The sequence below is a fragment of the Camelus bactrianus genome, chromosome 27 (assembly GCF_048773025.1).
Source record: "Camelus bactrianus isolate YW-2024 breed Bactrian camel chromosome 27, ASM4877302v1, whole genome shotgun sequence".
In the NCBI taxonomy this organism is placed as follows: domain Eukaryota; kingdom Metazoa; phylum Chordata; class Mammalia; order Artiodactyla; family Camelidae; genus Camelus; species Camelus bactrianus.
In genome coordinates, this window is record NC_133565.1 from 31,691,779 (window position 1) to 31,697,783 (window position 6,005).

General features: G+C 45.3%; 1 long non-coding RNA gene across 2 annotated transcripts; it reads left to right on the forward strand.

Moving 5' to 3' along the window:
* Positions 1–17: 17 nt before the first annotated feature.
* On the forward strand, positions 18–3,612 carry LOC141575291 (uncharacterized). Of its 2 annotated transcripts, none has more exons than XR_012502778.1 (2): positions 18–1,173; positions 2,012–3,612. It is a non-coding gene; the product is annotated as an uncharacterized LOC141575291 (long non-coding RNA). The 2 variants fall into 2 exon arrangements; XR_012502779.1 differs by having other exon boundaries at positions 18–500.
* Positions 3,613–6,005: the final 2,393 nt, after the last annotated feature.

The following is a 6,005-nucleotide window of genomic DNA, read 5'->3' on the forward strand; positions in this document are numbered from 1 at the left end:
GCCCCAGCTCCGCTCCCAGGCAACGGAGTCCCGCCCCCGGATGGGCAGCTTCAGCCAACACTCCCGCGGCGCCCGCAGAGAGGCCACGCCTCTTAAAGGAGCCGAAAGCTCAACGCCTTTTCTTGGCCTCTGGCCGCCCTTGGATGTAGAGGGCTCTTTCGGGAACTTCCAGAGCTCCAAACCCAATCTCCTCTGCGTTTACTACGCCAGCCTTATGGATGATTCAAAGCCCGAAGAGCGCCGTCTTCCTACCTAGCCGTTTCTCCCCTAATGAGGTCGGAGACACTAATATCTCCTACTCCACGTGGAGATTTTCCTGACCTAGTAACACCTGAGCATTGTCTGGGAGAAATGCAGTGAATATCAACAAATATTTACGTATAACTTATTGTGACAAGTCCCACGCTAGCTCTCAGAAGAGTCGCTGGAAAGGAGAACAGGCTGGTGATGGAGCTGGCAAGGCGGAGACATTTTTATGTGGGTGTGTGGTGGGGGGCAAGGTAACGCATAAGGTTTATTTCTGGGTAGGGCATTTTGGAACAAGACTTAGATGGATCACAGAAACACCTTTTTACATAGCAACATTTCACACTGTTCCCCCAGTCTTGGATTGACCATAGTGATGAACAATTATTGAGAGCTTATCCCACGCCAGGCTCTTCATGGCCATTGGCTCATTTAAACCCGATGACAACGTTAGGTGGAAGGTACTAAGGTCATCAGCCTCATTTTACTGATAGGGTAATTGAGGCTTAGAAAGATTAACAAACTCGCCCAGAGCCACAAAGAGAGTAGGCAGTCTAGAGAAGAAACCACATTCTCAGCTGCACCCAAAACTGCCTGTTTACTGTCTTTCCCGCCATTACAACCCCGCACTCTCTCCTTGATTGGCCCTTGAAGATGCCCATTTGCTTGTCCTTAATCATCTTTCTTTTGCAATCTCCCTGGCTAGTCACCTTCCCCAGGCACTCTCAGCAATACCTTTCCATCTCAGCCTCCTCTTGATTTGCACCAAGCAGCAGCTGCCATTTATTCACTCATTAAGCTTTTTGCAAGCATCACCTCTGTGCCTCCCTGTTCCAGGTGGTGGGCATTCCACTGTGAGCAAGACAAATCCTTCCCCCGTGGAGCTTATATTCTGGTGGAGGAGGTAGACCTTAAGCAAATAGGCAGGTAGGTTTATGACATGATATTGGGTAGTGATAGAAAATAATTCAGAGGAAGGGGATTAAAAGTGAGGTGGGAAGTCCTCTGAGAGGAGAGGACACAGGAGGAGACCCAGCTGACGTGAGGGAGCAGGTCATGTGAATATTTAGAAGAAGAATAACCCAAAGGTGCGACTAGCAATTACAATGGCCCTGAAGCAGGTATATGATCAGTAGGAAAAAGAGCACTAAAAGGCCTGAGATGCTGGAGGTCAGTGGAGAACCAGAAGTCAGCAAGGCCATCTTCCCATGCTGATGGTGAAGATACTGCAGAGCTCTGAGCAGGCCGTAACACCATCCAACTTAAGTTTTTAAAATCACACTATTCATTTTTGCCACATCATGTATATCCCAGTTAAAATTTAAGAAATCAATCGATTAATCATGGCTCTCAGGTACGATTCCCTTTAAGTGTCTGTCTCCTTGCTGGTTCCCACCTTCTACACATTTATCTCTGCTTTACTGTTTTTACTGCTTTTACTGGTTTTCCTCCTTCCCCAAATCATCTCCTTCGCATTTCTTCATCCCTATCTCTTCCCATTTACCTGAGGACACCTGCACCTCCATCCTGTCCTTCTGCACTGTGCCTTCCCCTGGGGTGGGTCTCCCCATCGTGCCCCGCTGAATATTGGAATCTCCTGGACCACAAGCCTGATTCTTCTGGGCAGGGGCCTCAGCACCCCACATGCTTCTAATGTGCTGCAGGGGTCGCAAACCACTGCTCTACGTTTACAAACACGCTCCAGTCTCTCCCTCCTGAAAAGAAAAAGCTCTCACTAACACTGCATTTTTCTTTCTTCTCTCAGCCGAAGTTCCTGAAAGATCATCTAGTGCAGCTCTTGTCTGACTTCACTGTGCATGCGAATCACCTGAGGAGCTTGTTAAAATGCAGGGCCTGATGCAGAAGATCGGGCTGGGCCCAAGGTTCTGCACATCTAATAGGCTCCCAGGTGATGCAGCTGGACCACTCTTTGTAGTTAAGGGCTGGATTTCTGGTTTTGACTCTCTTGCTTTCAACTCGCTTTTCTTACTCACTGCCTGTGGCTTCACCCCATAGCGCCGCTGAAATCACTCCTGCCAGTGTTACCAATGACCAACTGTTACCGCTTCTCTGAGGCACCATCTATAATGTTGAAGAGCACAGACTTGGAGACCACGGAGCCTGAGTTCATGCTGCAGCCCTCCCATTTCCTAGCTGGGTGACCTCTCTGCACCTCACCATCCTCACGTTAGGGAGGGGACCGTGATGACAGCACCAGCTTCACATGGCTGTTGTGAGAACCAAAAGAATTAATACACTTAGAGCTGTCTGAACCACGCCTGGCCCCCAAGTGCTTTGGAAGTGTTGGTGATTTTCATCTCACAAGGCCTCTCATCAGCATCGAGTCCACTGACTTCTGTGTGCTTAAACCTCTCTCCTCCAGTAGCTTCCAGAACACGACCCTCTCTTAGTTCTCTGCCTACCTCTCCGGCCACTCTTCTTCCTTGGCCTTGTGGTGTTTCCCAGGACTCAGGCTTAAGCTCTTGGGTCTTCTCATCCCACCTGGGCCGCCTCACCCAGTCCTTTGGATTCAGCTCCCATCCAAGTGTGGAACTCTTCTGAATTTAGAGCTTCGTCCCGGGTCTTGCTTTCCTATCCGTGTCTCCAGCTGCCTGCTGCATGGCTCCAGGTAGACGCCTTCATTCACTCAGCACATATTTACAGGTTTCCAGCTCTGTGGCTGACCCTGTGCCAGGTGCTGCAGATACAGCAGTGAAGTGGTTCGACCTGGGCCAAGGCCTCAGAGAGCTTGCAGTCCTGAAGAGAGACTCAATACTAATCATGCAATTATTGATTCATTGAAGTTGGGCTCAACGATATAAACAAGGAGTGCCAGCTGCTGTGAGAATGTACAATGGGGACCTTGTCTGGTGGTGACTCATATGTACTCCTGACTCAGCAAGTCCCAAACTGAAGTCATCGTTTTCCTAAACCTGCCCCTCCTCTGCCTATGTTCCTCAGATCGGTGAACAGCACACCTGTCAGCTTACCCAGGCCAAGACTTGGACGTCATGACTCACACTCTCCCTCACTGACCGCTTCCACCCAATGGGAGAATCCTTCCTTCTGGAAAATGAGCCATCTTGGCCTACTCCTGGTATCCTAAATACCTACTGCCCAGTGCTCAAGCAGTCTGGTTTTATCCTCTGGAAAAGTTGCACCTAGAAAAAGAGCAAATGAGGGGGTGAGGTTCATCCCCGAAACACAGAACCACTGTATGTCCTGCTGCACCTGATCACAGCACACCTGTCTGGGGGACGAAGGAAGGATGGGGCATGTGTGCCTTTTCTTACCCTTGGCTTAACTTTCCCCAACAGACCCTGTTTCTTAATCCGTATCATGTGAAGTAAAATGCACTTTGACCCACACTGTATGACACAAAGTGGCTATGTTTTACCAAAAAAAGAAAAGATTTATTTATTTTTTTCCACTGCAAGAGCAATGCCTGCCTATAGTGATTAGTGTCTTTATTAGACCAGCTCTGCAGCCTGATTTGGGACATCGGGAAGAAACAGCATATATAGATATAGATAGATAGATACAGTAATGATATCTGCTTGTAGTAGACGTTGTCTTTTTCAATTGTTCCACATTTGAACATCCTACCTATGTGAAAGGATATCCACTGCATGAATCTTGTGGGAAACCCAGCTAAGCGCCAGACACCTGTCTCCATGCACTCAGACAGATAGAACATGGGCACGTGATTGACACCAAATCAGATGATCCTGCCCAGAAATCTGGGCCTTGAGAGAGTGACACATAGACACAGGGACAGTTAGAGAGAGTGTTTACGATAGCAGTGGGGGTGTCGGGGGTCCAGGGGCTGGGGTGGCTGTGAGTGCCAGTGGCAGCCACCTAACCAAACTGCTAACTTTGGTTTGACTTTGACTTGTCCCCTGCTAAGACTTCCTTGGCTTCTGGCATTCCTAAAGATGCTAGGAACTGCCTAATGTTTTTACAATAAATCCTTTTCTACTCAAGGTAGTTGGAGTCAATTCCTGTTATTTATAATCAAGAATCTTGACTGCTACAATGATCATTACAGGAAAACTGGAAAATTCCAAAAAGCAGAAGGAAGAAAAAAACTATTAATAATTTCTTCCACTCTCTTACTACATACGTATTTTGACATAATTGCAATTATATAATTATATAAAAATTTATATACTCTAAGATGACTTTAAAATTGCTGTATAATTTAAAAGGTAATATATATTCATTGTACAAAATCTGAGAATATATTTTTTAAAAAACCCAAAAGCTAAAACCCAGAGATAACTACTGTTAATAACATGGTGTATTTCCTGAAACATTTTCTCTGCATTTTTACATTTTCCATAGCTGAGAATACACTGATTATTCCCAATGTTTATGCATAGTTAATGGAGAAACTGTAACAATTCCTAGATAAAAGATGCTATGAAGAGGAGCCAGGGGATGGCTATGGATAGTACCTGTCATCCACGTGGTACATTACTCAATACCAATTAAAAAGCCTTAATGGATTCTGGGCTTTAAAGGTGCAGAACATCATTATGCAAGTTCTTGGCAGTGAATGTGCATGTTATGCTGCCCTTCACAGCTCTCCTTCTACTGACAAAAATACAGAAGCCTTTTTGTTCGGCTATTTTCCTGGCACAGTGTCCCAAGCTCTTAAAAAGTTTGTCCATTATGGGCAAGTGCTGAAACACAATAGAAATCATTATTATTTTCAGTGTTATCAAACATGACAAAGATATGACATGAATTGTGGAATGAATTGGGGAGCTTGAGAAACACTTTTCCAGGCCCTGGGAAAGGAGTGGAACAGAAGAGAGACAGCTGACAAGCTGATTCAGTGAAGGGACAAATAATATCAGTCCTGGGACCAAACTGCACAGGTTGACTCAGGTTCTTCCACCTCGGCAGTTTTGTGACCTTGGAGAAATTGTGTTCACTCTCCTGGCCTGTTGCCTCATCTGTAAAATGAGGACTGATATTCGCTAGTATTTTGTTTCAGATTTTTCCAACTCTCTTCAAAATGAGGGTGGGTGGCTGATAAGATAATACCTACTTCATAGAGCCCTATTTAATCAGAGAGGATTGAGGAAGTGAATAAAGTGCTCAGCTCTACTGCGGGGGGCAGGGTCCATGTACGACACAGAATTCAACGGGATCACGGCCTTTGAGAAGCCTCTAAGTCCTTTATATCATGTTTCCATTTCCCAAATTATTCTTTTCATTAAAAATTTTCTGAATGAAAACATACATTCAGAAAAATGCACAAACCATAAGTACGTAGAGCTTGATTGTAACAAAGTGAACACATTGTGAAATCACCACCCAGGTCAAGAAACAGAGGACGGCCAGAATCACAAATCTCTCAGAGCCCCTCTTGGTCATTACCCCCTACAATTCCAGCGTCTAACACCACAGATTAGTTTTGCCAGTTTTTGAAATTTTTATAAAGGAAACCATACAGTATGTCGTCTTTTGTGTTTAGCCTCCTTCACTCCCTGTTATGTTTCTAGGACGCATCCGTGTTACTCCATGTAGCAGTAGTTTATTCATCCTCATCACTGAATACATTGAATTGTATGATCATATCGTGATGAACTGATGCATTCTATTGTTGCAGAATATTTGGGTTGTCTCCAGCTTTTAGGCTATTTAGAGTAGTGCTCCTATGAATATTCTTGAGTCTTCCAATCCATGAATATGGTATTTCCCTCCCTCCTTTTATTTAGGTCTTTGTTCATTTCTCTCAGTAATGTTGT